Source organism: Microtus oregoni, unplaced genomic scaffold (genome assembly GCF_018167655.1).
Source record: "Microtus oregoni isolate MIOR12 unplaced genomic scaffold, Mior012 000055F_ref0000237, whole genome shotgun sequence".
Taxonomy (NCBI): domain Eukaryota; kingdom Metazoa; phylum Chordata; class Mammalia; order Rodentia; family Cricetidae; genus Microtus; species Microtus oregoni.
Window position 1 is genome coordinate 3351235 of NW_024543831.1, and position 27809 is coordinate 3379043.

The 27809-nt window shown below is 45.8% G+C and overlaps 1 long non-coding RNA gene across 1 annotated transcript; it reads left to right on the plus strand.

The window, feature by feature from the left end:
* Positions 1 to 133: 133 nt before the first annotated feature.
* LOC121438213 lies at positions 134 to 27770 on the plus strand. The gene is made up of 3 exons (XR_005973081.1): positions 134 to 149; positions 18158 to 18265; positions 27744 to 27770. It is a non-coding gene; the product is annotated as an uncharacterized LOC121438213 (long non-coding RNA).
* The last annotated feature ends 39 nt before the right edge of the window (positions 27771 to 27809 follow it).

Genomic DNA, 27809 nt, shown 5'->3' on the forward strand with positions numbered 1-27809 from the left:
GCTACAGTTAAACTTCTCTGGAAACACCCTGACAGACCCATCCAGAGGTGTATCTCCTAGGTGACTCTAAATCCCTTTGGCAAAGATTAACCGCCACAGGGGTGTTTGTTAAGATTCGTTCTCCTGGGCTTAAGTGGCCCTTTGCATAGGTAGGTATCATTCAAAGGACTGTGGAGCACTGTGTTCTGAGCTTTCAAGAGCGTTTGTCCAAAACCAAAACAAAACAAAACAAAAAAAAAAAGGAATTTTCTCTAGGATTCTGTTGATACCCAAGAATACCTCTGACCCTGTGAATCTGTGTAGTGTGTGCTTGAGATTATGCTATTTGTATGCCATAGCATTCATCTGTGTCCTGGCTTTGCTGCTTGGTGGGGATGTCTTGGGGTTCACTTTGATCCCCTGTCTCATGGAAGGCTGCTGTGTACTTTGTAGAGCTGCTGGCTCCGACACATACCTATTCTGATTCCAAAGCTTCCACAAACATTTTGGATTATTATCGCTTCCCCAGGAGAATGGAGGGTGAGGTAAGTACTCCTGCCTGCAAGCTTCTGGAGACTGGGACTGTGGAGTGGCATTTGAGACATTCCGAGCCCTCCAAAGGGAACAGGAGAGCTGGCTGGTGAAATGTTGCGGCTGCATCTCAGGAAGGATGCTGACTGAGACTGGTGTATCCCGCAGGATGGATGAATGAACAAGACTGAGGAATCATTCCTGGAGAAGGGGCCTAGTTTGGCAGAATCTATTGCTGTGATTTGGATCTCAAATGTCTCCCCAAAGCCCATGTGTTGAAAGTTTGTATCTCTGTTGGAAGATGGTGGAACCTTCAGGAAGTGGGGTCCAGTGGGAGATCCCCATTAGGTCACCGAGGGCAGCCCTTGAAGCAGATATTGAGACCCTGGTTCCTCTATCTTGCATCCCAGCTGATATGAAGTGAGCTGCTCGCTCCACCTTGTGCTCCCAACACAGCCACTCCACCCCCCAAATCAAAAGAGCCTACTGACTCTGCACTGAGGCTTCTGAAACAGTGAACCAAATGATCCTTCCTTCTCATGCAGTGACAAACTTGGGTGTCAAGTTTCCGAACACATATTGAAGTTACTCCTCATGGCTTCCGGCAGAGAAGCTGTTTGAAAGACAGCTTGGCCCTTCTCCTCAGCTTGGGGCCCCGGCAGCCTGATAGCTACTCTCTCTCCAGGCATTGACACCTACACAGCTCCTGCTGGTCTTTCCTCAATGCACCTGGAAAGCTTCCCAGAGGGACGTGATTAGGGCTAGTAGAGGGTTACCTCTCCCACCTGTCAGGCACAAATCAACTCATGCGACCCCAGAGGCAGGTGCTCTAGTGGTCTTTGCTTAAGGGAAATAAAGGCTCAGAGAGGTGAGCAAGTTGACCAGCACTGTTCGGCTGCTTGGTGGCAATGACCTGAGTCAGGGAAGAGGAGCGGTGGGGAGCATCTCAGCCGCCATTTGCGGCGACAGTGATACACACACCTGTAACCCCGGCACTCAGGAGGGGAAGGAAGGAAGGGAGGAGGGTCTGGAGATCATGAGTTTGAGGCCAGGTTTGGCCACATGGTGAGGCTATTCCTAGAAAAGAGAATTTACAGATTAATCCAAATGAATTCATTACTTAATCACATTTCCCATTTGTCCTCCTTCTAATGCCTGGGTTCCAGGAGGTCAATTTTTTTGCCTTTTTTTTTCTTTATTAACTGCTGAATCTCAAATATCTAGAACAGTAGGAGCACACAGAAACGCATAATAAATATTTATTGAATAAATGAAACATCTTTTCTTTGAGAAAGATTTTTCTTCTGTTCCCTTCTGGGTGTCTTTCTCACACACATCACTTTTTAGAAATTTTGGTCTGTGAGTTGTTGGATCTTCCCACAATCCTTTGATGTCTGGGTGGGTTTCCATCAAAAATACTTCCCCTTCCGCAGAGGAAAGCGTAGTTCTAGTATGAAGTCTGTGTTCATGGGTATTTTTCCTGGAGACAACTACAGTTCTTGGCAATCAGTTGCTTCTGATGGTAACTTAGACCTTCAGACGAGATCTTGAGGTGTGCTTCAAGTCTTTCAGTTGGATGTCCATTGGGAATGTCTGCTTCTGTTTGCTGCAATCTTTCACCTCCCCACTTCCGCCCTAGGCCGTGTAATTCTAGTGCAACACCAGTTTAGAGTGGAGGAAAATGGAAGCTCCGAGTGAGCAGTGAACTGCTCCCAGTCACGTAGCAGGCTGAGTTAAGCTTTCGTTGGCTTCCCGATCCTGTATGCTTTCTCTTACATCCTTACACTGTGTCCCCTTGCAGGAGTGCCCTGTTTGGCTAGGAATGAAAACTGATGCCGCTAGTCCAGGGGCTGTGAGTCTGGGGTGAAGGGACAGAAGAGATGAGCTGAGTGGAGACAAGTACCTCTCTTTGTTCTCTTCTCAAATAGCCATGGCGCTCATTGGTGACCCCTTCAAATGACGGTGTTTTCAGGAAATGAGAGGGGAACAGGTCTCTCTCCCACCCCCTTTATAATTAGTTGTCAAAAAATTTTAGATGGAAGGGGGGATGCTCAGACCCTGATGAGATGATACAGCAAAGATTTCATTTCATCTTGAATTTGACATTAAACTTTAATAGTCTCAAGGACAAGAAGCCAAGAGATATCAGATGTAATGCGATAAAGCAAAGTTTCTCTGACAGCAAATTTGATCACAAATGGGCTCCAAGATTGCTTCTTTGATATAAATGAAACATAATTCATCTTCCAGAGCCCCGAACGGGCTTTCAGAGTGGGGACAAAGCTGGCATCTCTCTTGCCTGGCGCTGACAAGTGGCAGCCCAGGGAGGAGGTATGGGCTAGGTGGGACCCTGCTGGGGCAGCAGCCACTGTGTCTGGGAGGAGATGGGATGAACAGGCACCAGAGGCAGAGAGCATCCGGGACTGCAGCCTGTAGCCAGGAGACCTCTCCTGCTCCGAGTCAAGTCCAGACCAGCATGGTGCTAAGGTAGGGGTGCTGTGCGAGCCCTCGCTTTCTAGACCCCATTAGCTTCCTGTTCATCCCTGTTCATTTTAGTAATCTCACGAATGCCATTGGGATACTCAGCACCTTCCAGTGAGATGCCGGCCCTGGGGGACTGTCTTTCAAAGGAATTAGCTGGGCCTGAGGTCAAGGCCTCTGTCACAGGCTTGGTTTCTCTGCCCCCAGCCTTCGTTCTCCCAACCCCTTCTGCCAGTAAATGCGTTAGGACTGGTGTCACAAGCCCTTTTGTGACCGACCTTCTCCAACCCTGCCTTTCCTTTCATCCTCTCTCCAAGTATCCCCATGTGGACTCAGCAGGAGGAGTACAGACCACACCTTCTAGGTGTTTCTGTCTGTCTAGGGAAGCCCTTCTCCCCTTGGCCAGGCATTACTCACTCCACTCCAACCTCAATGGCGATGTCTTCTGAGCAGCCCCCCTCCCCTGTTCTGCCCAAAGACAGCTGTCCTCTGTATTCCCGGACCCTTGGATGACTCAGAATCTGTCTGCCCATCTTATTGCTGTCCCTACTTGTGTCTTGCATCTTATTTCTCAGGCCCTACTTGTGTCTTGCATCTTATTTCTCAGGCAACGTCTAGCGATCTTTGTCTCCTCCTGGGCATGTCATGCCTGGCATGGAGCAGGTACCGGAGAGGCTGGACTAGACAAGGTTCCGCCTCCTGGGATGGAGCCCTTCAGTTTAGGAGATGGGTTCTCCCTAGGACTTAGAGGATTCACTCCCATGTGCTCTGCCTCTCTGTCCCAGATGCTAGAGGAGAGCTCACACTGAGGGGCTCTATCCAAATTCTCCTGAGTTTGTGAATTTGGAATTGAAAAACTGAAACCAGTGTCAAAATAGACTTGGTTTATTTATCAAACATCTTTATCTTACCTGAAGACAGCCTGATGCCCGAGGGGAGTAAGGGTCCATCACTGCTCAGGACAACAAAGGATGTTTTCTGGGAGCTGTGTTGAGTATAGCATGTGTGGGAGATGAGCTGAGTTCGACCTGGGAAGAAAATCAGAGAAGGGAAGCAAAGTCAGGCAAACCGATGTAAGAAGCTGATTTTGAGAGTTCTGAGTCGTGTCAAATGTAGTTTATCTGTTTTCTGTTGTTGACGGTTACACCCAGAGCCTATGTGTGCTATAAACTGTTCTACCACTGAGCTATCTCCAAGTCCTTGGGTTTTGAGACAGTGTCTTGCTACATAGCTTAAGCTGGCCTTGAACTTGCTATGAAGCTCAGGCTGACTTTGACCTCATGAGCAGTCTGTCTCCCAGGTGCTTGTACCAGGTATATGCCACCATGCCTACTACCTGAATTGTGTATTTAGTGCTTGTGTTCATAAACCAACTGTGATGTATGTGTGTCTGTAAGTGTATGCAATATGACTCAGCCTTATGAAGGCATGGTGAGCTGGTTCACAGCACAATGTGGATGGACCTTGAGAACACTATGAAAAGTGAAGAAGTCAAGCACAAAGTTCATACAATTGTATGGTGATGCCTAGAGTAAGTAAACCCACAAAGACAGACAGTGACTGACAATTGCCAAGGACTGGGAGGAAGGAGGAGTCGGGGGAGATAACTTGAGTGGATATGGAATTTCCTCGTGCTGCTGCTGAAAATGTTTTGAACTAGACTGAGGAGGTGGTTGGGCAACATTGTAAATGTGCTAAATATCACTGAATTCTTCATTTGAAATGATTGATTTCAGCATATGTGAATCTTACCATAATAAAATAGAAACCAACACTCACGCAAACAGAACGGGGCATCTATGTAGAATGAATCACGCATCTTCTCGCCATCCTGAGTTCCCAGGAAGCTGTCCCCATAGCTGTGTGTGTCCAGCAGGGCTCCCACTCTGTCCCTCACACAGGGACAGTAGGAGGTGATGGTTCATGTGGATGGAGCTATGTGGGACCGTCTGAGAGAAAAGGATGTAGAAGCACAGGCCTCGCTTCCTCATCTCTGTCTGCTGCCAGCCGAGTCATAACAGAACTCATTGCACTCCCATCGAGAGAACCAACCACTGAGCATTAAGACCTGGTGGGTGGACAGAGGGTCTCCCCTCTGTGACATCAGTCTCAGCCCCACTGACCTTCTTGTTTCCCAACTCAGTTGCTGTTGTCAGCACTCAAGAGACATAGTGAGGGAGGGGGAAGTGACCCTAGGTGATGACAGAAAGGACCCAAAGTCATTAGTTTAATGGAATGATTGGCTGGGCTTCCAGATCTCCTTATCAATGTCATTAGAATTAATTTGATTGCTTCCTTTCCCTCTTCTCTCTCTCCCCTCTCATTGCAAATGACTTTCTTGTGGAGATGTCACTCACGGGAGGATGAGTTGCCATGTGGTAGGACTGTTTGGGACAACAATGACTCCTTTCTCCTCAGGGCTGATGGCAGATATCTCCAGTGGACAGCATTGTCTCTTGTACTGGCCTGTCGGGGTTGAAGGGGATCCTAAAGGGCCCTTAGTCCCTAGCCTTTGCTGGTAGTGTATCTTTGTGTAGCTAAGGTATTGCGTGTCCCTTTTCAATGAGTGAAGCAGAGAGAGTTCTAAGGAATCTCACGTTGCTTCTGAGTGCAGAATTCCCAAGTCCTATGGGATTCCCTGCCCTGGTGCCAGGATCCCTCTCTTGTCTTCTCTAGCCTTTCCACCCAAGGCTTGGGAGATGATCTCGGCTGTTGGGAGGCAACCTGCATCCTGTGGGAATGAGGAGATGGCAGTGGGTGTTGGCGATCAGCAGCAGGTCGACTTGGCACAGTCCAGTACATCTCCAGTTGGCTCCCACCACTGCCTTAGAGATTGTCTCCTAGAGGCTTCAAACAAGGAGACTTTTGGATTCCAGGTTCCCTACAGATGCTGGCTTTGTTGGTCATCCAAGAGCCCTGCCACAGATTGCCTTTCTGAAACGGACCATAGGAAAGGGCCCTTGTGTATTTTCTGACTGATACCTGGGCTCCGACAGGGTAAGAGGCTATAAATGCATGGAAGCTTCACGTAGTTCCTGCATTCAGTCTTTTGGTTCCTGCACAGTGGTCACTTGCCTGGCCTATCATATACAAATGGAACACAGGCTTCCTCTATGTGGCAGTGTGGCAGGATGAATGGGACACAGGAGAGAGTCGGGAGCCCGTGTTTGACCTTTGCCATCTAGCTGTATGACCGTGACCAGTCATGGTACTTTTTAAGGTCTGTTCTCTGGGACTGAAATAGCAAGGAGCCACAAACTGGATGACTTAGACCAACAGAAATATGTAATTCCACAGCTCTGGAGGGTCAGTTCGTGAGGTCAAAGTGCTGGTAGGCACTCTACCTGAATTCTCGAGGGGGCAAGACAAGGGGAGCCTTCTTTGCTCCTTCCAACTTCAGGTACCACAGGCATGCCCCTGGTTTGTGGCATTGTATAACTGTAATCTTTCTGTGGCATTCTGCGTGGGTCCCTTCACACTGCCCTCTCTCTGTGCATGCTTGTCTCTGGGCCCTTTTTTTTATTTATTAGAAAACCAGTTATAATGGCTAAGTATCATCACAGTGACCCCATTTAACTTGATGACCTCTTTCCAGAGCTTTTAAGTAAGGTCACATTCTGAGGCACAGGAATAGGGGGAACCCTGCAGATGTTCAGTCAAGAAAGCAAAACCCAAAGAGGTGAGATTGACAACTTTGTTCAGATCGACTTTGTCAACCTGGATGGGGAGGCTCATGCCAGGAGGCTCATTATAAGCATACTTAAAACTCAGTACTATTTGGAGAAAAGTTTCCAGGCAATTTCAGGTGCACAATAAAGCTTAAGGTGTGCATACATAGAAACTCCTTTTCAAAGTATATGTGCCCATAAGGGAGGGTTCCAGAGCTAAAAAGCCTAGAATCTAGTGTGTTCTCTGACCAAGAAGGTGTAGAAAGTCAGCAGGCTTTAAAGTGCATGTGGCATTCCCCCCTCTCCCCAAGGATGGGTTCTACTAACTGGGAGCTAAAAATAATGATCTAGGGAAGGACAAGTCTGGGATAAACTTGAATTTATCAGAGAATTAGGGAGAGGTCTGCCTCTGTAGGTAGCAAAAAGGTCACCAGATTGTTAACAATATCCAGTTCCAGCTCTCTGAGTAAAAAACAGGTAATTACTCCATGAGGAGAGGCCCCTGTGTGTGTTAATATTCCTGGTTCCCTAGTGCTTTGTGAGTGCAAGGACCTGTGTGCCCCTGACACAGGGAATGAGGACTTCATCACATATGGCAGGGGGCAGAACATAAAATCTAACCTGCAGGCTGGGCCTTAGTCTCTTTACCTGCAAAATGAAATTCATATTCAATTCAGTGCCCTCTTCTGGCCTCTCTGAGTATTGCACACACACGGTGCAAAGCCACACGTGCAGGCAAATTATCCAGACACACAAAAACAAAAATGAAAAAAAAATAATTTCGGAAAAGAAGGAAGGACAGATGGACAGGGTGTTTGCCCTAGTGGTTGAGAGGCTGTGCACATCTCTTAGGGAGGAGGCTGAAGTTATGGCATTTTGACTTTACTCTCTGAGATCCAGATCCGAGGGTGGGGCTTCAGGATCTGTCTTTCACGTGATTCTCTATGCAATATGTTCAATGAAGATGGACCCTGGATCATCCCCTAGTAAAGCCATACAGTTTTACCTCCTGGTTTAAGGGCTCAAGGGTTGTCCCTTTCTAAGGCATGGGATGCAGATGATAGAATGGAGGGTTGGAGGAAAGAATAGGAAGATCTGTGGAACGTGAGGACCCCTCCCCCAATAAACCTGCAGCCAGGGGGGGGGGCGAGAAAGAGGGAGGGAGAGAGGCACTGTACGAGGCACAGGGAGGCAGCATTGTCACCTCAAGGCTGATGACAAACACCTTTCATTATCACGGAGTGGAATAAGCCACAATTTGCAGGCCAGGATTCCTTTTCTTAATTGGCGAGACGGGGCTGATTTATTTGCCAATTAACAGATGGAGTCTCCCACTGTAAGGCAGTTTGCTCTACTTCTACTTCGCGGGGGTGGGTTTCTAGAGGAACGCCTGGTAATGCAGGGCTACCCTGAGGAAGAGCTGGGCTGATGGCTGGGGTGAGGAGGTGAGACCACAGCCCCTTTCCCTGCGGGAACCCCCAAGGCATCAGTACCTCTTACCTAAGAGGGTGACTAACTTGTTTGGCTGGGTGAAGATATCAAGGTTTTATATTTATCAAAGTGCATCATGGCCATCCTTCCTTCTGTGGCATCTTTCTTCCTTTCTTTCACAGAAACTGCAAGGCTGGGGCTGGATAGATGGCTCAGCAGATGAGAACGCTTGCTACTCCTGCAGAGGACTGGAGTTAAGTAGGCAGCACTCACACTGGGAGGCTCACAGAGGATCTGATATCTTCTTCTGATCTCTTTGGGCCTCATGTGTGTGTATATATATATGTGTGTCTGTCTGTGTGTGTATGTGTGTGTATGAGCATGTATAGATCACACAACACAACACACTCACACACACAAATAAAAACAATACAGATTCATTGGTGCTTTAAAAAAGAAAATAAAATTGCCTATCTGGTGTGAGCCAGGCATAGGGCCACACGTGGGGAGCCAGTCAGTGGTGGGTGTCACAGCACAGCCCTTGCTCTCTGCAAAGGGGATGCTTTCTCCATCCCATTTCTCCACACTCTTTATGAAGGAAGCAAGAGTCCCTTGCTAGAGGATACCGAGTATCAGCTCTAAAGCAGCCCCCAGACACACGGAATGCTTGCAAGGCACTCCTTTGAGGCCCTGCAGACCCATGGGAACAGTGCAATATCCCCAACACTGAGGCAGAAAGTCCAGAAGCCTTTCCTTGCTCGAATGGGGGAAGAAGCCAGGGCTGCTTGTATCCATGGAGAGTTTAGAGTTGCCATCAGAACCATGGGCATGCCTTGCTTTAAGTCCAAAGGTAGACTTCAGGCTTCCAAGGTGTCCATTTTCCTTTGAGGGAAGGTAGGGAGCTGTTTGATCTATAGATCAACCCTTTCTTTCTTGTCTCATATGGCCCAGATGGTCTGGAACTTAGTAAGCAGCCTGGGATGACCTTGAACTCCTGATCCTTCTATGCTGAGATTACAGTTATGTACCGCCACGTCCAGTCATAGTTCAGCCTTATCGTAAGACTCTGGATGGTAAATGGCCATGTCTGGCCTGAGGATCAGGTGGTTGTGTACACATGTTTTATAATTTAAAGTGTTGATTTTTCTTGTTACACTGTCTGAGCATATTTAATTCCTGTAACAATCCCTTGAGGAGCTCACCTTCATTTTCCACATGAGAAAAGAGAAGTATGAGACAATGATGATCTTCCAGAATCTGCAAAATGTTAAAAGATAAAGCCAGGCTCTGCCATGCTACCCACCTGACTGTCCTCTCTCCATCATGGTGATCTTGGTCACTGCCAGATCAACATTCATACTCAAATCAAATGTAGTATCAATCCATCTTCAATCAATCATATGTCTTTCTTCTATTTGTCCCATATTTATCTGTCAATCATATACCTACCAGTTGTTTTTCTATAATCTATTTATCTTCTATCTCCTTATCTGTTAATTTTCTATGTACCTATCATCTATCTGTGTATATTATACATACATATATATATATCATCTATATATCTCCATCATTTATCTTTGTATCAATCATTTATGCATCCGTCATCAACCAATTAATCTATCTAGAATCTTTACATCTATAATGTATTTATGACCTACCCTCAACTATAAATAATTACTTATAATCTATCTATCTATCTATCTATCTATCTATCTATCTATCTATCTATCATCCATATATTTGCCCATGCTTACACTTGGATGAGCATCAGTACCCAGTTTGGATCATGGTCCAACACTTGGCCAACATCATGCTTGGCTTCCGGTCCTTGGAGATTTCACTGTCTCGGGGACAGTGTTTCGTGCCTCTGGCCTAGAAGAGGCTTCATGGTGGCTATGAAGGAATCATCCCTCCAGGAGCACTTTCAAAGTTCTCTTCTGGGGAAAGGTTGTGCTCCTCTTAACTGTGAACACATTGGGCATGTTTCTGCCCCAGGCCCTTTACACTGGTCATTTCCTCCTGTCTGAATGCCCTTCCCTCCCCCAACCCAGAAACCCATGGCTCACTTCCTTATCCCTTTCTTATTTTTCCAATGATCTTCTCCATATGATGATCACTGCTACTTTAAGTTGTCAGTGCTCCCCCCTTAAAAACACTGAAGTGAAACGGCTGCCTCACTTTCTGCTTTGTCCACACTTGAATGTATGTTCTGTGAAAGTGGAGACTTTCATGTTTTCTCAACCAGTCTCAGTGCCTAGACCAGCACCTGAAATGTAGTAGGGGGTTCAGCAAACCTTGGCTCCAGAATAAACGAGCATTCTGTGTGCATTCTCTTGAAGCTTACAGGAAGTCTTAGGAGGCCAGTACTCAGAAGGTTTAGCTGTGATTGCACTACAACAGGGAGCAAGGCCCAGAGAGATAGAGCAATCTCCTCAGTGTCACAGTGTCTTATGATGGTGGAGCTGGTGGAGCTGACTTTGGAACTAAATGTCATTTTCAAGCCTGTTAGAATGTTAATCGTATTACAGTGCTTTAGCCTGCCATCTGTCCATCATCCATCCTCATAGCCTCCATCTATCTTCCCAGCATCCCTTCTTTTCTCTCTCCCTCTCTCCCTCCCTTCCTCCCTTTCATTTCTCACTCACTTACTTTTCTATCCTCTATCCTCTCTTTTCCCCATCTCTCCTTCCCCCATCGGCCTCATTTTCCTTCCTCTTTTCTCCCTCTCTCCTTCCCTCCCCCTTCCCACCCCCTTCCTCTCTCTCCATCATCTCTCTTTCCCTTCCGGCTTTCCCTCCCCCTCTCCCTCCCTCCTCTCTCTTCTCCCTTTGAAATCTGTGGGTGCAGAAAAGACACATCTTTTCACAGAAGAACTATGACCTTCAAGTTGTACAAGGGAGGTCAGGCCTCTAAGGTTTATAAGAAAAATGGTTTTAAACAGACTAAGCTGGACATTTGGGGATGGTTTTCTCTGAGTTCTGGCTTCTCACAATACGACTCCATTTTCACGCTGTTCATCTATCACAATCTAGCCACAGTCTGTAGACTGCAGAAGTCTTGTGTGAGTATTTCATTAGGACCTGACACACTTCTGGCCTTTGGAAATTTCTGGGAGAAATGCTGCAAGCTGGGCCACGCTGGAGACTCGAGACTATCACAAGGCCGCTTCTTTGTTCAGGTAGCCCAGGCTGAACATTGCAAGGAAGACACACACTCAAACTGTTCTATTCTGTGAAATTTTCAAAGTCGAAAGGCAGTTTTTTTTTTAAAAAAAAAAAAAGTTTTCATCATGTAGGTGTCTAAATAAGGAATCATTAGACCTGGTTTCTTGGTATAAGATGCAAATTTTCTGAACTATTTTACAAATGAAACGTAAACTTAATTTCACTCATTAATAATCTTGTTGATGTTTCTAGGGAGCGCTGTCTTCTTTGCGCGTCAACACTATGCCAGATCTCTGCTAAGGTTCCACATGTGTTATTAGATTTAATGATTGCAACGCAGACAATGGGTAGGTAACCGGAGCTCCACTTTACACTGAAGGAAACCTTCTTGAAGAGATAGTTACACTGTATGTTCCTCCCAGTCCCATGGCTGGAGTCCTCGGGTGCTCCAGAGAGTCCCAGGCGATGGCTGCACTCTCTCCCCATAAGCTACAGTGCAGGAGTCTCACACTTTCCTAGACACACCTGGGCCCATTAGTATTTGCTTCGCTGCCACCTCTTGGGTTAATGAGTTTTGTGAGCTGGCAGCCAGCTGTGCAGAGCAGTAGCTCTTCCTTTCATTTGTTTCCCACCACCTATTCCAGGCTTCAAGTGGCGCCTCTGTAGGCACGGTGATGCGGGAGCTGATGAGCTCATTCATGCTCGTCTCCCATAGCCTTTCATCTCGCAGCCATTTACTGTGCACCTGCTATGTGCCAGGCGGTGTGCTGACTCTCCGTGGAGACGAGGAGGAAATCTCTCCTGACCCTACGGGGCTCTTACTTAAAAGACTATGATTACCAGATTTGGTAATACAGGTGGGTAAAAATGGACTTTGGCACCAAGCAAGCAGGAACTCTATAAGCATGCAGGTTGTGTGCTGCACAGGTCCAGGTAATGGCATCTGCGTGGTATACAGCCATGTGCCGTGGACTTGCATGTCCTGCACATTCAAAAGTGGTGCCTTGTAGCTGGGAGAAGAAGGTGGGGGGCAGGCAGGAGGTCACAAGGAAGACACTGATGTTTTCTTTAAGCTGGTTTCCCTCAAGGTGGTGTGGCAGTCTCGCTGCCATCCTTACCAAGTTGCCTTGAGAAACAAATGACCTTTTACGCCAAGAGAAGGCTGCAGAATCTGGTTCCTGAGATCTGCTGGGTAATGCCTGCTGGTAGCACGTTGATTTTCCAGATTCCAGGGGATGCCCAGCGTGCAGTAAGCTCTAAGCAGACCCACCCTTATCTACAGTCCCTACTAAGGCCAGTCACTTCGCAGGTGAAGACCTAGCCACAAGATGGATAGAAGTTTTCTTTCCCACATCACCGGGAAGTTGGAAGCCTATTCAGAGACGCTACACGTGATCCTTCCTGTCTCTCTTTTACAAAGGTCAGGCAAAATAATAATACAATGTCTTGCAGTGTAAACTGTTGTTTATATTCTGGAAGTCAGTGTGGGGGTTACACAGAAAACTAGATAGGTCTATCAAGTGGTCCTGGGCATGCACCCAAATGAATCTAGGTCAATATATATCAGATGCACTACTCAAAACAGCTAGGATAGGGGAGAGGCTTAGAGGCTCATTGACAGATAAATGGATACAAAATATGGGGTATATACATGATGTGGGTTTTATTCAACCATAAAAATAATATTATATGCCATTTGCCAGAAAATGGATAAAACTGGAGATCATGAAGTTAAGTAAAATAAGCCTAATTTGGAAAGACAAATATCACATTTTCTCTTAAATACAGAAATTAGTTACATATGCTATACAAAAATAGAAGGGAGAAATGAGAGGGAAAGATGGGGGTCTAAAGGGAGGAGGAATAACAGGGTAATGGGAGATGACAAAATATCATGTTCTCTCATGCAGAATTCAGATTTAAGTGTGTGTGTGTGTGTGTGTGTGTGTGTGTGAGAGAGAGAGAGAGAGAGAGAGAGAGATGAAAGAGAGGGATGGGGAAGGGTAGTGAGGGGCTGAATATGAGCAAGGCATAATAATATGTATATATGTATGTAGAATGTCATAGTGAAACTAATTATTTTGTTCATTAGAAAGAAGTAATATAAAAATAACTTTTTTGTTATAATTACTTTTGAGTAACTATGTAACACGTTCCAGTGTCTGAAGGCCCTCCTTAGAGTTGTTTTAAGGTGGAGGACAGTCACCTCCTCTTGTCTCCCTGTGCAGATGACACTGTGATTTCTCCCATATTTGATGAAGCTCTCTCCTCATGCCGCATCTTCCGTTAGCAATATCTCTCAGAAGAATTGTCTACAGCTGTACACCCAATTCCTCTTGATTCTCCCTTCTTCAACCTCTTCCAATCATGCTTCCTCTTGTCTCTGAAACTGCTGGTGTCAGGGTGAAGAGTGGGCTCTAAATCCCTTAATCCAGCAGTCAGTTCTCCACCTAACTTCATTCATGGTGGGCATTGGACCAACGGATGACTCTTTCCTTCTCCCAACATTTCCTTGACTCAAGGTTTGTAGTAATAAGAGCGGCGGGGCTGCATCCCCAGCACCCCAGCCGCCTGCTAGCTTATGCTCCGAAATAACAACACACAAACTGTATTCTTTTAAACACTGCTTGGCCCTTTAGCTCTAGCCCTTACTGGCTAATTCTGATATCCAGATCAACCCATCTCTAATAATCTGTGAGCACCGGTCTTACCGGGAAGATTCTAGCCTACGTCCATCCTGGATCGGAGCTTCATCACGTGCGTCTGCCCGGGAGCGGGGGCATGGCGACTCTCTGAGGCGTCTGCCCCTGAGAGGAGAGCTGTCGAGTCTGAGCTCACTTCCTCTTCCTCCCAGCATTTTGTTCTGTTTACTCCACCCACCTGTGTTTTAACCTATGAGGGCCAGCCAAGCAGTTTCTTTATTTTTTTAACCAATGACCTTCCTCCATCAAAGGTTCAGAACTTCTCTCCCAGTTCATCAACATGCATCATTTTTAGGAGATGGGAGTCAATGTATAATGTCTGTTCCTCCCACTCCAGCCCACTGTGACAATTGAGACTCTAGTCTTCCACCTTGGGCTCATCAGTGAGACCTCCTCTTTCTCTGAGGTGTTGGGGATTTAAGTTAGAGTCTTATAATGCTCTGCCATTTTTTTTTCCTCATTCGTTCATCACAGCATCTGTCCCTCCTGGCTCCGCCCCACACACCCACCAATCGGTCCAGCCTTTGTTTTGATTTTAAGACAAGGTCTCTCTAGATTATCCAAGCTACTCTCAAATTCATTGTATAGCACAAGCTGGCCTTGATCTCGTGATCCTGCTCTCAGTCTCCCGAGTAGCTGGGTTATTGGTGTATGCTCTGCTTGTTACACACCACCAGAGAAAACGGCAGCACCTACAGTCTTCCGTCATCTGTGTTAGTCACATTGGCCTCGTGATGGTCTCTCTGCCCTGCTCTTACCTCCCCGTAGAAACCACTGTGACAATAAACACTGCTGGATAGCATTGCTGCTCTGTTCACACCTTCATGGCTCTCCATGGAGATTCCTAAGGCTTGTATAATAAGCAAGGAATGAGATGGCCGTATACCTGTATTATGTTTGCTCAGCTTCCTCCCTCACTTCCATCTTCCTCTTTGTGGCTTCTGCCTCTGTCTTTGTGTGTGCTTATTTCTACAGCATAGGATATTCTTTTCCAGGATGAGGGCTTGGCTCACCCCTCTCCCTCCTTTGCTCTTTCCCCAAGAATTTCTGTCTTGCCAGGATTTTCTCTGACCAACAATGTAAAACTGCAGCCCTCACCAGTTCCCCCATATATCCATCTCCTGTAACAATGTTCTGTCTGTAACATTGTTGCATCTGACATAGTGTATGACCTATTGCTTCTTGTCCATCTCCTTCATTTGAGTGCATGTATCCTGGAGGCAAAACTATTTATCTTTAATGGTCACTGTTGCCCCCTCAAGTCAGGAGTGGGTCTGCTACATAACAGGCAATCATGAAATATTTGTACAAGGAATTAAGAATAATTCTAATAGTGAGGTATTAACAATGATTTACAACTCTCAGAGTGTCCTTAGCACTGATCACATGCCCCAGGAGCTTAGTGAGGTAGATCTTACTGTCTGCATTTTGTAGACAAGGAAATTAAAGTGTGATGATGTGGTAGGTCTCAGAGCCGACTGCGGGTCACAGGGCTAGATGTGGCTTTGGAATCAGACCACCCAGGTTTGAATTCTCATCCTTCCTCTCTGTGAGCATTCTTCAGTGTGTTCCAGACTCTCTTGCAGCTTTGAGGGTAGTCACAGTTTTCATGTCATACAAATGACAAGAAAATTAAATGAGCTAATCCCTGAGATGTAACTAGTAAATAGTGAGCACTTGGTAAATGATGGTTTTTTTTTAAGCATTGTTTTTAGATTTATTGTTATTGTACTTACATCGATAAAGCAAAAAAAATAAAATAAAATTGTGAAGGAAGGCTTCTCTTTCAGGATCTCTATTTTCTTTTGGCATCGGCTCCTGTTGTAGCATTGTTCTAAGATAGAGGAGACTAGGATTTTAAAAGAATAGCTCAGTATGGCTTGGGTCTGAACAAGTGTGTGGCGGGTTGGTGTATAATGCCTGCGAGAGTGTGTTACGTGTGCTCCCGTGTCTTTATTTTCCATTTGCCCTGAAAATTGATAGATTTCCAATTTAGAGCAAGGGGGGATGAGGAGGGAGCTGGAAAATGGAGCTGCCCATCATAATTAGCAGGGAAGTGGGTAAAGGTCACTTGATTACAGCTTGGCTGCCTCAGAATTAACCTGCATAAACGGAGACTTGTTGAGTTTGCAGCTCTTTAAAGCGCATATTAACACTGGGAGGGAGGCAAGGAGACACCCAGAGAGAAGGTCAATTTGTGGTTGCTCAAATCAGCAGGGCTCCTGGAGAAACTTGGCTGGAGGAGCTAGCTCTGGGCCACTGGGGCAGGGGCCTGCTTTGTGTATGAGGGGAAGGTGGGTGCATCTTGAGGTGGGGTGCTTCTGAGATCTGACTGGTCCTGGGAGAGCTGCTGTAGCCTGGAGGGGCAGCAGCAGCAGAGAGAATTAAGAAGTGAGCGTTGCATCCAGTGGCAACTGCAGATTCATTAATCGTCTGCAGGGAAAAGAATAGGAGGCATTTATATGATAAAGAAGCTAGAAAATTAGAGGCAGCAGCAGCGCTGTTTACTGTTTTTATTTTATTTTTATTATCACTAAATTGCTTCAAGTCACCTGTAATTTTCCCAGGCCGTCACAATTACAAATCTTTGAGGGTTACACAGATGCGCACAATCAGAAAGGCGTAATTTAAACTTTAGAGGTCTGGGAGCCTCAGCTACTTGGTATTACCGCCTGGCAGCTGGTGTGGCAGGGAGGGTCACTGAGGAGGCCCCTAAAGCAGGTGTTAACCTCCTCCTCACCCCCAGCTTCTTGGTTTTACCACTACTTTGGGACATGATTGGTCATTAAGGCATCTATGCACTAGAGGGAAGGAAGGGCACAGTCCGAGGCTGGATTCCTGCTGTGGTGAGGGAGTCTGTCCATTACCCTTTCTAGTTGTGCCTCAGTCTCCCTGGCTGTAATGTTGAGGCACAGTGTACAGGTTTGTGATGTGCTGATTGGGGACTATGGCTCCCGTGTTCTGCTCACGGTGTGGACTCCTGCCTGAGCTTCTGCCCTGCAGTACTGTTCTGACACTAGTCCCTTGGAGTTAACATCAGATTGTAAAAGCTAAGGAAGGTCACTAACAGAAGACTAACCACATATCAGATACAAATGCGCTCTCGAGTTGCTACAGTTTGGATCTGGAACATTTCCCCAAAGGCCCTGTGTGTAAAAGGTTTCATCCCAGAAGTGGGGGAACTTTGAAGAGGTAGGGCCTAGTGGTTGGAAAGAAGTTAGGTCCTTGGGAGCATGTCCTTGATGGGGCTATGGGGACTCCAGCCACAGGGACCTCTCTTTCTGACTGCCACACACTCCCACCATGGTAAACTGCTCCACCATAGCCCCAGAGCAACAGGGCCAAGTGATCATGAAGGAAACCTCCCGAGGCCATGAGCCAAAACAGACCTGGTCTTCCAGCTGTTGTTTATTTGGGGTGTTGTGTTTCAGTTGAGGAAAGCTGGCCAACATGCTAATACAGGATAGAAAAGGCAATATCTTTTTTGAAAGGCTTATAACAAAAAAAGCACACCTTAAAAATTTCCTTTTACAAGCTCTAAGGGAACTGGTTAGTTGTAGAGCATCATGTGTGCAGTTTGAGTGAATGACATGTTGGGGTTCAATACCCAGGACATAGATCTGCATGCCATAGGGACTCTGAGAAACAGAGGCGCAGATCCTTAAGGAAAAGCATATGTATTTATGGGCAGTTGTATGAAAGTGTCAGTAGAGGTTGGATAGGTGTAACCATGGTAACCAGGGTGGACACCTGGCTATTCAACTTCCTCTTGGTGTTGCCTCTTCCGGCTGAATGGAGAGCAGGACACCTGCTGCTTGAAGCCCTTCAGGGGAGGAGTGAGACACAAGGTCAGAGCAAAGCCTCCCCAGGGCCTGAGGAGAGCTGAGCTTCCTTGAAACATCCTGTCTAGATTTAGAATCACCATGGAAACACCTCTGAGTGTGTTTTGGAGGATGCTTCCAGAAAGGCTTAACTGAAGAGGGAAGGACCAACCCCAAATATAGGCAGCACCATCCTAAAAGCCGGGGTTCTGGATGGAATAGGAAGGAGAAAGTAAGCCGAGTACATCCACCCTCCACCTTCTGCCCCTGATGGTCATGTGACCAGCTGCCTCATGCTCCTGTCACCTAACTGTCCTCACGATGGGCTGCAGTCTGAAACCAGGAGCCAAAATAAACCACACTTCCTTTGCTTTGACCAGGTATTCTGTCAAGGTGTGAGGAAAGTTAAACGCATGCCTGTGCTTAGGGCCTCTGCCAAGGTGAAGGGTGTTCTGGTCTCTGTGTCCTCTTCAGAAGCAAGATGGCAGGTAAGAGAGAACGCTATGCTTGTACAGCTTTTTCAGTTTCCTTCAGCTTAAACTACATAGCATGCCAATGTATCATCTTTTGGGTACCACTTCCTACACCTTACCACCAGCCTACTGGTATTTCTATCTTACTTTTTAATTTATCTTTTGACAGGCTCTCACTATGTAGCTCTGGCTATCCTGGAACTCACTTTGTCTATAGATCTGGGTATTCTTGAACTCACAGAGATGTGCCCATCTTTGCTACCCTAGTGCAGAGATTAAAGGCATGCCAACATACCCTGCTCAATCGTTTTTTTAAAAAGAAAAACTCACAGAATTTTTTGAAAACATGTGCACATGATAATGGTTTTATTACAGAGAATAATGCAGGAGCTGCCAAATGGGCTAGTGATTGGTGTAGCCACTCCAGGGTTGTTCACACACTCTGAGCATGCTGCCCTTAGAGCGCACCAATGTGCTCTGCTTGGGTGTCCAGAATTTTCATGCGTGTTTCATTATCTGGACAAAACTGACTTAATGAGGGGCCTTGAGATTGAACTCAGTCTTCAATTCCTCTCCCGTCCCCAGAGGTTGGAGGTTGGGGCTGAGTGCCAACTCTAATCCCATCCTTGGTCTTTCTGACATGCCAGCCTCACTCTTGAAATCAGCTAAATTATTAGTCTGAATAAACTTGCATGGTCGAGAGAGATTTGTATGGAATAACAAAGATACCTTATCAGGAAATTTCCAAGAGCATTTGGAGCTCTGTGCCAGGTACTAGGGACCAAAACCAGACATCCATGGCACAGAGCTTCCATGATGGTAGAGCAAAGTCGTGTTGTGAGGACCACCTGAGAGCAGGAACCAGAAAGGCACTGGGGAGAGCAGGAGACTTTTGAGACCTTAGAATTGACCCCCAGTGACACACCTCCTCTAACAAAGCCATACCTCCTAATCCTTCTCAAACAGTTCCAATTGGGGACCAAGTATTCAAATATGTGAGCCTATGGGAGCCATTGTCATTACAACTACCACAGGTGTAAGGAAACTGGCTTTTTAAACAAGTTCTTAAGAACTCCATAACCAATTTCCCCTTCACAGGTGGCCTTGTCTTTGACTTACGGTAAATGTGGTACAAGTTAAGAAGTGTCATCTTGCTGTCTGGTAAACAGTAGGCACTCCATAGAAGTCTTTGGAACAAATGTGGGGCACCAAAAAATACATTGAAATCTCCCCCACTCCATTGTAATTGCTGTTGTGTGCTCATGTCTTCCTGTCTCCACAGCTGCTGGCCCCACACAGACTTCCCCTCTCGCCACTCTCCCTCTTGCATCCTCGGCATGGGCATGGTATCTTTCTTTCCACCATACTGCCCCTGCACCACAGCCCTCCACAGGCCCCCATAGGGCAGCTCTCCCATCCTCTAGTTCCGCTGTCTCCGACCAATGTGCACTACTTTATGTCTTGCACTGTGACAGCACCGTTCTCCCACTTTTCTCTACTACAGTTAGTCCTTCATCCCCACATCCCATCTGGGCATCTTTCTCTTATCCACTTTTTTTTCTTTCTATCTCACACCCATCCCTTGGGCTAGAAGGAAGCAGTATGAGGGGCCTACCTGGTCTTGAGGTTTACTCTCCCTGATCTATTGTAGTAGCTCCTTGTTCTCTGAAGTTTACCCTTTATAGTATATAGAACACCTGGCCCAATTGATCATATTCAGACTGAGCTCTCCTACTGATGTATAGCACACAATGTTACTTTGCCTCCTCATTGCTAATGCCACAGTTCGGACCCTACCTATTTTCCCTGTTTATCTTCTGCCACATCCTTAAACCTCCATTTCCCCAAACCCCATATTTCCACCATCCTGATTGAACCCCTGCTTCGTGCTCTAACCCCCTTATGTACATTCTTGCTGTTTTCTCAATGCCCTTCCTCCTTCTGCTCATCCTTTCTGCTCTACTCAACCACAAAGATACCTGCTCTTAGAAGTGTTCCATCAGTCTGACACATAAAGTCACCCTTAGAGTCACACAGAGTGTCTGTAGCTCTGCAGTGCTCCCTTCTGCTGTACCCATCATGCCTTGCCCTAAATTATTTATACATGTGTGTTGATGTTGAGATTTTTCAGATCCTTGAATACTGGAGACAACAGACTAACTGACAGGAACTGCTATAATTGGTTAAGCACTTCTATAAATACTAAGTCCTTCATAGAGAGTAACTTCAAGCCCTTAACCATTCTTCAATGTAGTTCTTAGTGTTTCTAGAGGTGAAGACAAAACTGACAAACTCAGACTGACTTCCTGTCTTGTTATCTTTCCATTTCACAGTACGGCTTCTTGGGTGGGGTAGAAAACCCACACTTATTGAACGTTTCTATGTGGGCTGGAGTTGGCAAGGGTCCAAAATGGAACAAGACAAACCTCAGGAAATAATTGCTGTGAAATTGACCAGCACCTACCTTGCCTACAGTAGTTGCTGAATAAATGCTAGGTGAGGAATGGATGGACTCAGTGTCTACTCTGTGGTGTGCTTGCTTCCAGATCAGAGGCTGAATCTCCTGTGTAAGCTGTAGAAGAGGCTTTGGGGTGGCCTGAGGCCTCTTTCTGACCCAGCACATACACTGCCACTGACCTTAAACCAATCTCAGACTTTCCAAACAGAACAATGAAGAAACCAAGGCAGTTTTGTTCTGTTTTTTTTTTTTTTCTGAGATCTTTCCAACTCTAGTAGGTGAGGTAACCGGGGGGGGGGGGGGGTGAGGGGGGGAGCGGGGCCAATGAGTTACAAACACACCAAGCAAACACCAACAAAAGTGATTGTCTTAATACTTGGGACATTTTTGTTGTGAAGACATTTTACTGGGGTTGAAGAAGACAGAATTATTTCATTTCAGAGCCAAGATTGTGAGATCCAAATCCACGATTCTCTCTAGCAGCAGGGAGAACTGAGAGAGCATAAATAGCTACCGATTCCTGTTGGGGGCACTGCTGGGGAGTTCCTGCTCTAATGGGGAACCGACTTCTGTGGGACCCTGCAATGCTTGGCAGACAATGTCTCCAGGGCGAGTTAGCAGAAGTAGTACTTGATTTGATTAAGGGAATGAGATTTGCTTCAAGTAAAACAAAGACTGGAGAAGTTCTTCACTTGGCTCCCAGGTCCTGGGCCTGCTGGCCTGGCCTTGCCTTCCTCCGTCCTGCCCTCCAGCATCTTCCAAGAAAACAGGACCCCTTTCCAAATGTTCTTTAAAGGGGCCCATCTTTTGTTGTGGTGGTTATCATAGATAAATGGATCAGTACTTTAGGGCACCCTGTGCCTATTAATTTGGGGAAGGGTCAAAGGTGAATGGAAAGAGCCCCTTGGTGGCAGAGCTGATGGATGTGGGTCCTGGCGTACAGAGCGACACTCAGCACCCCACAGACTTAGTGTGTCTACTCTTTGGAGGGCTGTGCCTTGGGTGCTGCTCTGTGCCCTTTCTCTGTACTTTCTTATTTGATTTACTCAACTGCTTTCTGGGGAGGCCACTTGGCTTGAGAGAGACGTGAATCCTACTAGGATTCTAAGACAGGTCTGTGCTGAGCAATAACATGATCGTCCATTCAACATGCCTTCGGCTGAGCAAGTGGAATGTGGAGCGGATGGGAAACAGTGAGAACAGAAGAGCGAAGGGCAAGGGATTGAGTCCCAGTGGATCTTAAAGTTGCCAGGCTGACTCGGGGGAGCCACTAAGGCACCTCTGCCTTTGTTGAGGTCCTGTTAGAAGAGACACAGTGCTAATAAGACATTGCATATCCTCACCAATTTCATCTTCACAGTGACCACACGTGATAGGTGTTTATGATGGTTATTTCAAAAAAGATTTTAGACAATTTTAATTATGTGTATATGTGTGTGTCTATGTGCATAAGTGCATGCGTGGGTGCCTGTGGAGGGACAGGCAGTTCTGAGCTACCTATTGTGGATGCTGGGAATTGAATTTGGGTCCTCTCTAAGAGCAGCTGGTGCTCTGAACCACCTCTCTAGGCCCTGTGCTGGTTGGTTTTATGTGACAACTTGACTGGGCTAAGATATGTCCAGGTTTCTGATAAAGCATGGTTTCTCCATGCATCTATGAGGATGTCTTTTTCTGGAAGAGATTAGCATCTGAGTCTGGAGATCAGCTGAAGGAGATTGTCTTCACCCATGTGCACGGGTATCATCCAATCAGCCATCAGTTCAGACACAATAAAAAAGAGGAGGGAGGAAGAATTGTCCCTTAAAGCAGAGGAATACATCTTTATATGTATTTATACATCCTCAGGTCTGGGCTTTCCTGTCTTGGAGCCTTCAAACTCTGGAATTCATCAACCTTTCTTTATCTGTTGCCCTTGACCAGCTCCTCAGTTGCCAGGTCTTTGTACTTGACTGATTGACTCCACCAATATTCCTGACTCCTAACTTGCAGAAGGCAGATCATGGGGCCTCTCAGTTTCCATAATTACATTAGTTAGTTCCCATAGTAAATTCTCTTGTGTATGGATATAGTGTAGATCTGTCTCCTACCAGACATTTTCTACCAGATCAAGGACAAACATCCTGCCATGGTCACTCCACCAGGGAGAGCTGTTCGAATTTGAACCCGGGTGTGATGGCTAAAACAGACTGTTGACCTGATTGGATGGAGAGCTGCCTAGGAGATTAGGAAAGTTTGTCTCTGGGTGTGTCTTCTGAGGGCCACAGAGATGATTAATTAGACCATGAGTTCTCTGACCTAGCTGATGCTTTAATCCACTGATGGACTGAGATTTTGAATAACCTTTTGGGAGGTGATGGAACTGTGGGAAGTGGGGCCACTTGGAAGAGGTTAGCCCCTGGGGATGTACCCTTGGGAGAAAATATATCATGCCAGACCCAGTCCTTTCCCTGCTTCCTGGCTACCAGGAGGTGAGTAGCATTGATTGTTCTGCCTCCCCATGGCTCAGAAGGACCAGAGTAGGAGACCTGAACTAAAGCTGAGGTGTGGTAAATCTTTCATCCTTGAAATCATGTCTTTCAACATTTGGTTCATCAAGAGAAAAACAAGACACTGGATCTTTCCCTACCCTCTTTGCAGAATGGAAAAGTATTCCTTAGCATAAAGGACATCCCTTATCCCAGGGGCAGAAAAACAGAAGAGAGTAGGAAAGGGAGACATGAGATGCAATATTTGTTGAATTCTTCAAAGCATCTGCCACTTGGCTAGGCACTGCATGGTTTAATCTTCTTTAATTCTCACAACACCCAAGTGCAAACCATAATTGCCCACATTTTGTGGATGAGTGTATTGAGGCTTAGAAATGGCAATTGATCTGCCCAAGGTCATGGAATGGGTAAATGGTGGATCAAGGATTCCTATCCAAATGGACCCAATTCCAAAGTCCAAGCTAATTAAAAATAAAATTTCGTGCTAAATTAAATAGCAACTCTTTCTATGATTCTATTAAAGGTAAGCTGTAGTAGAGGCCAAAATTTAAAAATAAATTTATAGTTGAAAAACTTAAAATTAAGACGATCATCAGTTAACTTCTTTTTCTGGGTCTCGAGAAAGGTATGCTATGATTGAATTTTAGCAGCAATGGACCCGCAACTCTTGCCTAAGTGCCATGGAGAGCATCGAATAAATCAGGAATTAGAGAGACCAGTGCAGAGCTGACCCAGGCTGAGTGCCCAGAGAGGAGACTTGCGTGAGAGCTTTCTGGGCATGGAGATCAGGCAGGAGGCATGGCCAGGTGGAGGCTGCCTGAGAGGCCAGTCTTGGCACCTGTCTGGGCTGGGAGTGGTGTCTGCCAGAAATGATCATATGTGCTCAAAACACAGGGGACCAGGAGCAGATGAAACTGTCACTTCTCTTCCTTGCTCACCACCCTTCAACGACTCTCCACTGTGGCCTAAACAAACCTTATAAGCCTTACTTAAAAAGCTATTTATTTAAATGGCCACATTATGCAGCTTGAGCCATTCTGACTCAGGAGATCCTCCTGCCTCTGCCTCTCAAGTGTTGAGATTATAGGTATGGATCACCAGACATGGCACACCGTAAGCCTTACTTTGACAGTCAAACTTCAGCATAGCCTGGGCCCAATTTGCTTTCATAAATCTGGTGCCTACAATCCCAAGCCCTGTGCATAAACTTTATACCCAAATTAACCTGCTCTACTTCCTATGAACTCAGTCCTACTTTGGGGTTATTTGTCCTCTGTCCTCCATTTTCCTTACAAATCTACCCACCAACTCCTTGCTCATTCTTCAAGTACACTACCAAGGTGCCTTCATGACAGTTTCTCTGAATGTTCACTCGGAAACATCATTTCTTTTTTTATTCACACTGACCACGTGATGCCTTTAGTTGTTGCTAAACATGTGTATGTTCCCCTATCTACTATGTGTATTCTCCTTGTGGGCAGAGGTGATAGTTTGTGTTCTCATGGAGAGTATATTAACCAGCATCTCGTGAATAGAAAAGGCTAAAGCCTTAAACCATGGTTAAGGTTCAAATTCAATAATTTCAAAGTACCCTGAACTTGCCTAAAAGTTAAGATACTTGAAACATTTTAAGAGCTAGACTTCTGGGATTCATAAAAAATACATATACACTCATTCACTCATTTACTGATTCCTTCAAGATCCTCCATGTAGGGCTGGAGGTGCCACGCTGTAGCCAGGCCTAGTCTATCAGCCTTTGGGTTCTGTCCTTGGTGCTGAAAAAGGAAGAAAGGGAGGGAGGGAGAGAGGAAGGGAGAGAGGGAGGGAGGAAGGGAGGGAGGGAGGGAGGGAGGGAGAAAAACGGAACAAAGAAAGGTGTCTTATTTTCCATTCCTGTATCAAAACACCATGACTATAAGCAACTTTGGGAGGAAAGGGCTTATTTGGCTTGTGATTCCTCGTCACAGTCCATCACTGGAGGAAGTCAGAACAGGAACTCAAGCAGGGCAGAAACCTGGAGGAGGCGGGAGCTGATTCCAAGGGCCATGTAGGGGTGCTGCTTACTGGTTTACTCCCACGACTTGCTCAGCCTGTTTTCTTTATAGAACCCAGGACCACCAGCCCACAGTGGGCTGAGTCCTCCCACATCAAACATTAATCTAGAAAGTGCACTACAACCTTTGCCTACAGGCCAATATGGTAAGGCATTATCTTAATTGAAGTTCTTCTTCCACTGTGACTCTAGCTTGTAGCAAGGTGCTGTAAAACAAGCCAGCACAGGGAGAATGAAAGAAGAAAGGAAGGAAGAAGGAAAGGGGGAAATCTTCATTGTAGTTTTTTTCTTCCTTTTTCTGGAAACTCGACTGAACCACCGGAGATACACATATTCCACTGAGATCGAGTCTGTTAGGAACCGCAAATGCCACAGGTCTTTAGTTCCCTCAAGGCTACCAGCTATTCATGCCTATGCACGTACATGCATTCATGTGTATGCATGTGTGTGTGTGTTCTTACATGCATGCATGTGCCTGGCTACAGAGTAGTCTTCTGAGTAAGGTTCCTGTCTCCCCTGTGGTTGGCTCAAGTCGAGGAAGAGAAATGAAGGATGTTGCTATAACAAATGGCTGGTCACAAGCCAAGTAATTTCTCCTGCTCTCCAGCCCCATAATATACTTGCTCATGACTGGAAGGAAGAGAAATTCCTGACCACAGAAAGCCACTTTCTGGTGTGCACAGCAGCCTTGGCACCTACATTATCTTTTAACACACTTGCGGGTTTGTAAAATTAAGTAAGCATTTTCCCAACTTAGATCAGTCATAGTCAGTTAGGGAGACAATCTTTCTGATGCTGGCCAAAAGCCAAGTGTTTCTCAGTGTAATCATTTTTTTTTGCATAAATTTAGACCTACATGATGAGAAGAAATACCATGATTGTCTTTCTTCTTTACTGGAAGTTAGAGAACATTTGCTCATTTATTTATTTTTGAAACAGGGTCTCACTATGTAGCCTAGGCTGGTCTCAAACTTGAGATTCTCCTGTCTCAGCCTCTAAGATTACAGGAATAGGCCACCCTACCTGATTCATAAGTCCCGCTTTAAGTAATAAGCCCAATGACTTTCCTTTTGCTGCAGGTATGCACAGCTGCCATGGGCTCTGGAATCAGGGTAGAGATCACTATTTAGTTCGGAGGTTTTGCTGTGGGCATGGCGAGAGAGGTGGAAAGACAATTTGGATTCTTGATCTTATTGTGTCTTTGTTTCCTTATCTGTAAAGCAACATAGTACTTTGTAGTTGTCTTGAGAATTAGATGGAGTAAACACAGTGTCAGAAAAAGGAAGCCATCAGCGGACAAGATCTAGTACTAGACTTGCAATTGCCGATGGTACTCCAACAACTCCACTAATTTGTGACCCACACCTCACTTCTTGCATAGGTCCTCCAGAGAAACAGAAACAATGGGACATATGGAAGAATGAGGAGAGGGATTAGCTCCTGTCACTTTTGGAGGCCCATGTCCCAAGATCTGTCGTCTATTAACTAGAGAATGAGGAGAGCCTATAGTTTCCAGTCCAATCCAGAAGGCCTGAGGACCAGAGGTGTCCATGATATCTGAAGGCAGGAGAATGTGCTTAGTTAAGCACAAGCAAAAAGCAAACTTATCCTGCTCCTGCCTTTTCATTCTGTCTGGGTCCTTGGTATCCTGGGCGATGCCCATCCACACGGATGAGGGAGTTCATCGCTGGTCTGCAGATTGCAATGCCAAGTCTCTTATGGGGTCATTCTCACAGACATGCCTATAAGTCATACTCTACCAGCTATCTGGGTCTATCTTAGGCCAGTCAAGTTGACACATAAAATCAGCATCGCATCCCCGAAGACATCAGCCCCATTTCTTTGCTGCTTTTCTCCAAATAACCGCTCAGTGGAGCTTTAACCAGAACGTAAAGCTTTTTTCTTCTTCTTAGTGTTTCTCATGGAATGTGATCCTAAGGCAAGCGCCCTTTAGCATTCAGATGTGAGCAATAAAAATTCACCAGCTTCTGACTTTCGAAAAAAATGCTGTGCTGGCTGGCTACAGGAAGCTTCTGGGGTAAAAATGTCTTACGGACATGTCTCCGTCCCTACCACATTTGGACAGGAAAAAAAAAAAAGGTTCCCAGTCCCTCTAAAGCACCCAATGAGGTTTGGAAATGAAATTCCAATACAGCGATTAGGTTATTGGCATTAAACTATGTCTCTGGCCTGCCTTCTTTTAATTATGGTTTTTCTTCTTTGCTATCATCAAATAAAAAAAAAAAAATCTTTGCCATGGTAGTCTAGCAACATTGTTAGATTGTCATTCTGCAGATTATATGGAGAGAACGAACTGTTCCCAGGATGAGTTTCAAGTAAATTTATGAGGCTATGGACAAATTGCCCATTATTGCTTTCCAAAAAAAAAAAAAAAATTAAATACTAAGTCAATTGACTAATTTTCAGCCTTCAAAAAGGAAGATCATCTCATGTATTTCTGGAGCTTCGAGGTTCATAAATCTTGCTGTCATGCAGGCTTCTGTGGACTGCGATGGTGAAGACTGAGATGACAGTGTTCTGTTCAACCCAGTGTGGAGATGC